Source organism: Ceratotherium simum, chromosome 6, assembly GCF_057802395.1.
Source record: "Ceratotherium simum simum isolate JZ-2026a chromosome 6, ASM5780239v1, whole genome shotgun sequence".
Taxonomy (NCBI): Eukaryota; Metazoa; Chordata; class Mammalia; order Perissodactyla; family Rhinocerotidae; genus Ceratotherium; species Ceratotherium simum.
Window position 1 is genome coordinate 65,789,140 of NC_141905.1, and position 10,117 is coordinate 65,799,256.

Below are 10,117 nucleotides of genomic sequence, written 5' to 3' on the forward strand. Positions count from 1 at the left end.
GACAAGCCTGTTTGTTTATATTCATTGACTCTTCTAAAAACCAGTCAAGTATTAGGATTATTTTTGAAGTAGCTCAAGTAATCTCTGAGGTAGGGGCTGGATGTCTTCAGCACCTCACCCACCACACGTAGACCCTTTGTAGAGCATCTCCATGTCTTCGTAGGAGGTGTTAGATGAACTAGCCCCAGCTTACTGGAGTACAGAGAGCAATTCTCCATTAGATAGAAACTACTTATTATCGACTACTTACTTATAGACACCTCAAACGTGTTTTTACAAAGTGTTCCATGGTATCTTCGTACTTTTTAAAAAATTACCTTTAAGTCTTGATGGGAAGCAAGACCCGTCATTAATTTTAAACATCTTTGTTCATATAATTAATATTTTATATTTACCAAATGAGTCCCATTGCATATCTGTAGGTAAGCAACCTAAAATTGGTTATGGAAAGAAAATTCCCATAAGTTTTGTATTGCAAAAGAAAGTGGGATGATACCATCAGGGAGACCGGATCTTTGAGATAATCCTTTTTTTATGGGTGAGGCCTCAAATGAGAAATGAAATATCTTTCAATAGCCCTTTATTATTGAGTTTAGGCTCTTTATTGCTGAGTTTAGGTTGGGATGTTCTCATAACTCCTTCTTTATTCATTAACATTCTCTTAAACCTGTATCTTTCAGCTCAATTTTTAGCAACCAAGTTAACTTCACTGCTTAAATGGGGTACCTAGCATACTTGAAAAAAAATTTTTTTTAACATTTTCCCCTTCCATACAACACAGATTTATTTTCAGTAATATCACAAAATGGAAAGATTAGCCAGAAATAATAATAGCTGGGAGTGGGGAAGAAAATGCAAACTGAAATTTTCTTTTATTGAAATTTATATATGTAATCATGCTGGTTCATAAACAAAAACAATTAAAAATAGTGTAGTATTAAAAAAGGAAATAGGATAATGATTAACAATTTTAAGTACATTAGTTTATGTTTTTAGAAAAGGGGGAAACATATACTTACATATTAGACAGTCTCAGTAATGAATAATAGCATGACAGTTTCTGTTTTTCTACCTTACTTTCTGTAAATTAGTAAATGACCTCATCAAAGTTGATCCTTTTCACATATTCTTGTTTAGTAGATAGTATAGTTAGATTTGTCAGTCTTTCTCAATCTGTCTTCACTCATAGTTGAAGAACACATTTTATTCATTTTAATTTCGAAATTTTTTTTTCACATGAAGTAATAGACATATGAATAATTAAGAAAAGTCTTAAACTCTGGGTTAAGTTTGCCAGAGTCATAAAAATTCCTTTTCATAATAAATTTCAGAAATCACCGTAATTTCCATCTCCTTTTTTTCAAATTGATTCTGTCAGCTTTTAAATGTTTCTTCAGGGGAAAAATTTTAAACACAAATAAAAAATTCTAGGTGGTCAAATAGAATGACAGAATTAAAGTAACTCAAGTTCTGTATCTCAGTCTTTATAATCACTGTGTTATCATTATTTTGAATTTACTTTTTAAATGCAGGAATACATAGTGCCATAGGTCTTAGAGGAGAACTGTGCCTAAAGCAACTTGAAACAATTCTGAACATTAAAAAAACAGAAATAATGTGCATATGTTAGTATTATTACCTTCCATGTAGAAGACAATGTTTATTAAAGAATAAGTAATAAATATATGATAATTTGGATCTTATACATATATTCTTAAATGCAGCAAAAAACTTGAGCAATTGTTTAGAACTTAGGCCAACAAAATGTTTTTATTTTCTGGGGAGGAGTGCTTTATCACTGACATTGTTTAGAATTATTGGCTCAGAGGGATAATAAAAAGTAGACTGAGAGATACTACTTCACACCTATTAAAATGGCCAAAATCCAGAACACTGACACCACCAAATGTTGCTGAGGATGTGGAGCCACAGGAACTCATTTTCATTGCTGTGGGAATGTGAAATGGTACACTTTGGAAGACAATTTGGCAGTTTCTTACAAAACTAAGCACACTATTACTGTACAACCAGTAATCACAGCCTTCGATATTTACCCAAAGGAGTTGAAAACTTATGTCCATGCAAAAATTTGCATGCAGATATTTATAGCAGCTTTATTCAGAATTGCCCAAACTTGGAAACAGTCAAGATGTCTTTTAATGGGTGACTGGGTAAATAAACTGTGGTGCATCCACACGATGCAATATTATTCAGCGCTAAAAAGAAATGAGCTATCAAGTCATGAAAGGATGCGTCAGAACCTTAAATTTGTCTGACTAAGTCAAAGAAGCCAGTCTGAAAATGCTAAATACTATATGATTCCCACTATATAACATGCTGGAAAGCACAAAACTATGGAGAAAGTAAAAAGATAAGTGGTTGCCAAGGATTAAAGGGGTGGGGGAGTTGAGGGTTGAACAAGCAGAGCACAGAGGATTTTAGGGCAGAAAATACTCTGTGTAATACCATAATGATGGGTACATCATTATGCATTTGTCCAAACCCATAGAATGCACAATACCAAGAGTGAGCTGTAAGATAAACTATGGACTATGGGTGATTATGATGTGTCAACATAGGTTCATCAGTTGTAGCAAATGCACCACTCTGGTGGGGGATGCTGATAATGGGGAAAGCTGTGCACGTGTGGGGTCAGGAGGTATACGGAAAATCTCTCTCTCTTCCCCTCAATTTAACTGTGAACCTAAAACTTCTCTAAAAAAATAAGCTCTTAATTTTAAAAAAAGTAGAGTGACATTATTGTTTTTAAACTCTCCAAAGACAATATCCTCCACCCCTATTTTTGCCTGCACTAGTATGGACCACCCTCACCACTCAACCTTGGTACCCAGCCACTGCGATGCTTCCATCTGGGGCTTCATTTCTCACCATCTCAGAACAATTCCCCATAAGCTTGATGATCTTGTATTACAAATACATTGGGGCTAATATGATCTACTCTAAGCCATTCTCTACATTTCTGATAAATTTGTCAAACCAAGTAACCATGGAGGAGGACTGTGGGCAATTTTAATTTTTTTTAAGAGAATGAAAGAAAAAAATATGCATGAAAGCTATGAAAAGTGGATGAGACTCAACAATAAATCAGAGAGACTGACCTGCCCCAGCTAATTCTGTCAGAAAGAAGTAAACAACTGCAGACTTGATTCAGACTATTACCTTTAATGCATTAGGAGAAAGAGACAGAAGAGGGAAAATGACTAAGCAATACGTGTGAATTTCGCACTTCACATTTTGTCACTTAGCATAGTTCCTGCCTTGCTCCTATCATCCTGATACAACATCTGAACAATAGAGAGAGGCAGGGATGATGGGCTCCTTTTTGGAGAAATTAATTCAATGAGATGTAAATAAGTACACTCTTCTAAAAGAGAGATTCAAAAGCAAATGTATAGAAAACAACTTTAGCTAGGAGGGGCAGTAAAATGTGGGTGGAAAAAAGAGAGTTTAAGTCCTTGAACCATGAATTCAATGCTTGCATTCATTCATTCCTTTCAAGAAAACATATTAATAATTTATTAATGTCAAGTATTGTTTCAGGTGATGAAAAATATAAGTGTAAACTAATCTCTATGATCCCTGCTCTGACTCACTGGTGAGTTCAAATTTTCACATTTACACACAATACCAAATCTCAATATTCTGTACTTGTAGCTCTTTGATTAGAAGTCAGCCCAGTTTTCCCAAGGATACGTCTTCCTCTATTTTTCTCTGTAGACATCACTAGGATGGAGTGGCCATGGTGGATTGTTTGCCAGTATGAAACCTGTTTTCCTGGAGGATTAGGAAAGAATCAGATCATGAATGCTTTTCATGCCATGCAAAGGAGTCTAGAATACTTAGTTAATAAGGAACAACTGAAGGATATTAACCCACAGCAGTGACACAGACAGATTTATGTTGTTTTAGGAATTTAACACTGATGTAGTGAGTTGAATGGTGACCCCCCCCAAAAGATGTGTCCACGTCAACTCCCTAGAACTTGTAAATGCAATCTTATCTGGAAAACGAGTCTTTGCAGATGGAATTTTGTTAAGGTTCTTGAGATGAGTTTATCCTGGATTAGCTGGATGGGGGCTAAATCCAAAGACAAGTGTCTTTATAAGAGACAGACAGAGGAGAACAGATACATACAAGAGAAGTCGACGTTAAGACATAGCAGAGAGATACAGAGACTACAAGTTAAGAGAGCCAGCAACCACAAGAAACCAGAAAGGGCCAAGAAAGGATTCTCTCCAGGAGTCCAAGAGAGAGTGCAACACTGCCAACACGCTGACTTCCAACTTCTGGCTTCCGGAACTGTGAGAGAATACATTTATCTTGTTTTGAGCCTCCGGTCTATGATAATTTGTTATGGCAACCCTCAGAAAACTAATACAACCAGTGATAACATTAAGACTGTATTTGATATAGGAGTATGATTAGAGATGAGACATAATGGAAGAAACTATTATGGTAGAACATATCTAGAAGAATATAAACCAAAATGTTAACCGGGGTTGGTTGGTCTCTATATAACTTTTATTTTCCTCTTTATTTTTATTTATGTTTTCCAGTTGTTATAGAACTATATGCATATACTATTGTATAATGCTAAATACAGACAAAAAATAAGTGAGATGGTAAAGACTTGAACTAAGGCAGTAGAAGGGAGCATTGAGAAGAGGAGATCTTCCTTAATTCATTATCTATCTATCTATCTATTTGACAAATATTTTATGAGTGCTCACTATATGCTTTTTTAGGCTTTGTAGAGATAACAGTGAACATTAAAAGGAAAACGATAAATCTCTGCCTTATGGATCTTACATTCAAGTAGAGAAAACCATAGAGAGTTTTGAGCAGAGGCATAGGTGACTTAGTTTTAAAAGGATCACTCTGGATGCTGTGTGCAACAACTGTTAAGAATAAGGTGAAAGCAAGGAGAATAGTTGGGAAGCTATTCCTACCACTCAGGTGAAATGATAGTGGCTTGTGGTAGGGCATGACCTGGGGGGCTAGGGTTTCTTGTGATGACTGACTTGAAAAGAGCTGAAGAGATTAATGAAATTACCTTGATGATTTCAAGGCATATAGTCATGGTGAGACTATGAGTGTAGGGGGTTAAGGAGAGCTCTGGATCTGAGGCCAAGCTCTTTACTGGTACACATGGAAGCTTGGACACTAGGGGTGGTAAAGCCAATCTTATTCTGAGTACTCACGGTTCTCTCTTGAATCCTACTGATGGAGTAGCCATGGTACTCAAAATGAAGTGATCAGAATGCAGTTGGAACAGGGAGGAGGCCCTCATTGGTAGCTAATATCTCTGGGTCTGGTCCTACTCCCCAACTCTATTTCTGAGGATTATACCCAAAACACCTAACTTGCAAAAACTATTCCCGTTGGATGGCATCTCTTTTCACACAAGAAATGTTGTAATAAATTAGATGGTTAAAAGAAATCTTTTCATGTGTTTAGTTCTAAGGTTGGGGACTATCCCCATTTGCTCCCTAACAAAATGAACACAGGAAAATCACTGATGATATTTTTGCAGTTTGATTATCAATTATCAGGATATATGTGGGAAACCCCACATTTTAATTACTGGAAATTGTCCAGCCAGCTGAGAGTGCTGGTCATTGAGTCATCTAATGAAAATCACTTGCCCCCTTTTTTCAAAAATAAGGCTGTAACTAGGGGCCGGCCCAGTAGTGTAGTGGTTAAGTTCACATGCTTCGCTTCAGCGGCCCACGGTTCTCAGGTTCATATCCCGGGCGTGGACCTACGCGCCACTTACCAAGCCACGCCGTGGCAGGTATACCAATATAAAGTGGAGGAAGGTGGGCATGGATGTTAGCCCAGGGCCGATCTTCCTCAGCAAAAAGAGGAGGATTGGCAACGGATGTTAGCTCAGGGCTAATCTTCCTCACAAAATAAATAAATAAATAAATAAGGATGTAATTAAAAAGTAAACTAATTCCATACAACCTTATTCCTGCAGAGAGCTTTTTAATTATTCCAACTCCACTCCAAAAAAGATTTGCCATTGACTAAAGTTTAGTCTAATTCCTAAAATAGTGCAAGAAAATTAAAATCCTACGTGGAATGTTACAAAGTGAGACTCATCTATTTATTTCTTTTAAATTGAGAAATGGAAACAGAATGAACTGATCAAATAGCTAATGTGAATGCCTCAAGCAGCAGAGACAGAAATTTTGGGCTTAGATTGAGTTGCAGGTCGGCAATTGAGTTGGGTAGCCTATGGCAGAAGGCTAGATCAGGTAAATATAACAAAACTCTCCGCTTCTAGAAACCACTACATTACTTTACGTGTAAGCCTATTTGCTTATGCAAATATTCCCACACTGATTTGTTTTAAAATTATCTCAAATGCCACCAAACACTTCAAGTCTTCCTCAAATCTCCGATCTCTTGAACCCACAGTTGCAAGGTATGCTGAACAGGTTACTTGCGTCCTCTATTGCTGCCTCTTCAGGATTCCACATCATATCAAATTGTAAGAGGACTCCAATTTTCCGCTAATGTCTGTATTTAGCATTGCACAGTTTAGTTCTCAGGAATGAGCAATTGGATTAAAGTTTTGTTTCTGAGAGAAGAAAGTCTTTTAGCTTGCCTTTCAAAGAAAGAAACAGATGAGATGTCCTGGAAAGAAGGATAAAAGCAGTAAAGAGATTCTGCATTCACAGGAAGGAAGAATAGCATGACAAAACACATTAAGTGCATAAATATAGCCCTGGTACCTGGGTTAAGGGACTAGATTGGAGTATAACAGGCTGTAGTCTGAAGAGATTGGCTAAGAGATAAGGTTGCCTGTGTGAATTCGAGTTCAGGGTTATGGGGGTTAATTTTAAGTGGGAGGATATACAATCTTCTATTTCTGAATCTTGGGCCTAGCTGGCTCTCCCACTAATTATGGCATCAATATGGGAAATCCATCATTAATTTAATTGACACCAACCCATATGGTTCTAGTGTCATTGAACCTCTTGATGAGACAGGGTGATGCTCTTAATGAAGTATTTTGTCAGAGGAAAGCATGGTAACACCTTCTCTACATTTCTCAGATAATACCTTGTGTGCCTCTCTTCCTGTGTTGATGGCATTCTACTACATTTTGTAATTTGATCGGCATTATAGCCTCTTACTTGAAAGGCTTACATGATCTACTTATTTTTGTATCAAACAAAGGATCTGCTACAATGCTTTGCACATAGTAGGGACTCAGACTGTATCTGTAAAATTGAAATAGGAAAGAAGGACAAGGGCGAGGAAATAAAAGCATCCTCCAACAAAGACTTCACAATGAAAGTATCTATTTCCAATTTACTTGAATACCACAGATAAATGCAACAGAAATCTCTCTTTAGGAACACCTGCATTCTGTTTGTCCTTCAACCCTCAGCCCAGAAATCTCTCTTTAATATGTACTCCATTTCTATTTCTATTTATGATAGTTTGATAATCAAGCTATGATTACATATGCCTAACATCAGTTCCCCTCTGACTGATGCGTGATCCATTCCAATCATCCTAACTCCTTATGCAGATGTTCCTAAGCTATTCCATTCTTCTTAATTACGTAGTCTCCAAGGATTACACCTGTGAGGGGAAGCAATCCACAAACCTACGGAGTTTAAAGAAAACTACTTTCCCTGGGGTCTTCTCCCCAAGTGCTAGGAAATGTACCTGATTATTTTAACAAGTAGAATTTCTTCCCCCTTAAGTCATGACCTGGTTAAATTAGATAAATTCAAAGCTTCTGGGCAAGCACCTTAAGGCCATATTTTTTTTTCCTCTCACAAGTTTTTGGCTGCTTGCCTTCAAACTGCAAACTGGAAGACTTCATCCTTTAAAAGCTTGATAACCTGAAAACCCACTAGGCACCTAGAATACCTGTAGTGCTTAGCCCTAGAGCTTGAGGATGGATGGAATAGAAATATAATACACTTGACCTTCTCACCTCCTGCTTATAGCCCATGCCTCCTATTACACCCACTCAAATCCTCACTGAGGCCAGAAGCACAGAGGACTTTTGCTGACAGACGTCTCTAGAATTAGCTACTGTTCATCTCACAAGCAATTGGGCACCCTAAGTCAGAGGTCCTCAAAGTGTAGTCCCCATACCAAGACTAGCAGCATCAGCATGACCATCATCTGGGAACTTAGAAATGAAATTCTTGGGTCCTAGTCTCAACTTCCTTAATCAGAAACTCTAGGAGTGGAATTGAGCAATTCGTGTTTGAATAAGCCTTCCAGGTGATCCTGATGCTTGCTAAAGATTGAGAACCACTGCTGTGGATAATTGAACTGATGGCATTTGGCTGTAACCCATGGACTAATTTATGACACTAAGGAGCAATCACTAACCTCGGTCTTGGGAATTGCCAGAGTTGGTGAGCTCATTTCAAAGGAACAATTCATAGTTACAAATTTTTTTCTTCTGATGAGAACTTTTAAGATCTACTCTTATTTTTTTATTTTTTTTATAATTTTTTGTTTATTGCAGTAACAATGGTTTATAACATTGTATAAATTTCAGGTGTACATCATTATACTTCTATTTCTGCATAGATTACATCATGTTCATCACCCAAATACTAATTACAACCCATAACCACACACATGTACCGAATTATCCCTTTCACCCTCCTCCCTCCCCCTTCCCCTCTGGTAACCACCAATCCAATCTCTGTCTCTATGTGTTTGTTTATTGTTGTTATTATAAGATCTACTCTTGTAGTAACTTTCACATATGCAATACAGTATGATTAACTATAGTCACCATGCTGTACATTACATCCTCATGACTTATTTTTTTCATATCGGGAAGTTTGTACCTTTTGACTCCCTTCACACATTTTGCTACTCCTCACTATCTAGCAACCACCAGTCTGTTCTTTGTATCTATGAGCTTAGGTTTCTTTTTTTTTTTAATTGTACATATAAGTGAGATCATATGGTATTGGTCTGTCTTTGTCTCACTTATTTCACTTAGCATAATGCTCTCAATGTCCATTCATGTTGTTGCAAATGGCAAGATTTCCTTCTTTTTTATGGCTAAATAATATTCCATTCTGTGTGTATGTGTGTGTGTGTGTGTGTGTGTATTTATATATATATAGTGCCTATATCCTTTCCAGTTAGTGTTTTCACTTCTTTTGGGTAAATACTTAGAAACAGAATTGCTGGATCATATGGTAGTTCTATTTTTAATTTTTTCAGGAACTTTCATACTGTTTCCAATAGTGGAAGCCCCAATTTACATTTCTGCCAACAGTGTACAAGGGTTCCCTTTTCTCCACAACCTCATCAGCACTTATTTTTTGTCCTTTTGCTCACAACCATTCTAGCAGGCATGAGGTTATATCTCATTGTGGTTTTTATTTGCATTTTCTAGATAATTAGTGATGTTGAGCACCTTTTACGTACCTGTTGGCCGTCTGTATGTCTTCTTCGGCAAAATGTCTATTCAGATCCTCTGCCCATTTTTTAATCAGATTGTTTGTTTTTTTGCTATTGAGTTGTGTGACTTCTTTATATATTTTGAATATTAACCCCATATAAGATGTATGATTTGCAAATATTTTCTCCCATTCATTAGGTTGCCTTTTCATTTTGTTGATAGTTTCCTTTACTGTGCAGAAGCTGTTTAGTTTGATATGGTCCTACTTGTTTACTTTCACTTTTGTTGCCTTTGCTTGTGGTGTCAAGTCTAAAAATATCATCACCAAGATCGATATCAAGGAGCTTACTGCCTATGTTCTCTTCCAGGAGTTTTATGTTTCAGGTCTTATGTTCCATCACTTCGTGAATTTGCGTGTCATCCTTTCTCAGGGGTGGCACTAATCTTTGTATCATTCCACTTTTAGTATAAGTGCTGCCAAAACGAGCACAGCAAAGTTTCTTTTAGTATCTCAATGTATGCGTGTACTTGTTTATATGTGTGTGGGGGGGAGAGTGAGGATTAGAGTTAATCTGAGATACAAACTAATCCACCAAATGTGCTGCTAAACAAGAAATGTCATACCCCAGCTATCAACTAGTAAAATCCCCTAATCCATGAAGTGCTGAGTTAAGTTCACAAAATAAGCAATGG

General features: G+C 37.0%; 1 non-coding gene across 1 annotated transcript; it reads right to left on the bottom strand.

Moving 5' to 3' along the window:
- Window positions 1-9,810: 9,810 nt before the first annotated feature.
- LOC147916885 (U6 spliceosomal RNA) lies at window positions 9,811-9,914 on the bottom strand. Its single transcript, XR_015552610.1, has one exon. It is a non-coding gene; the product is annotated as a U6 spliceosomal RNA (small nuclear RNA).
- Between the last annotated feature and the right edge of the window lie 203 nt (window positions 9,915-10,117).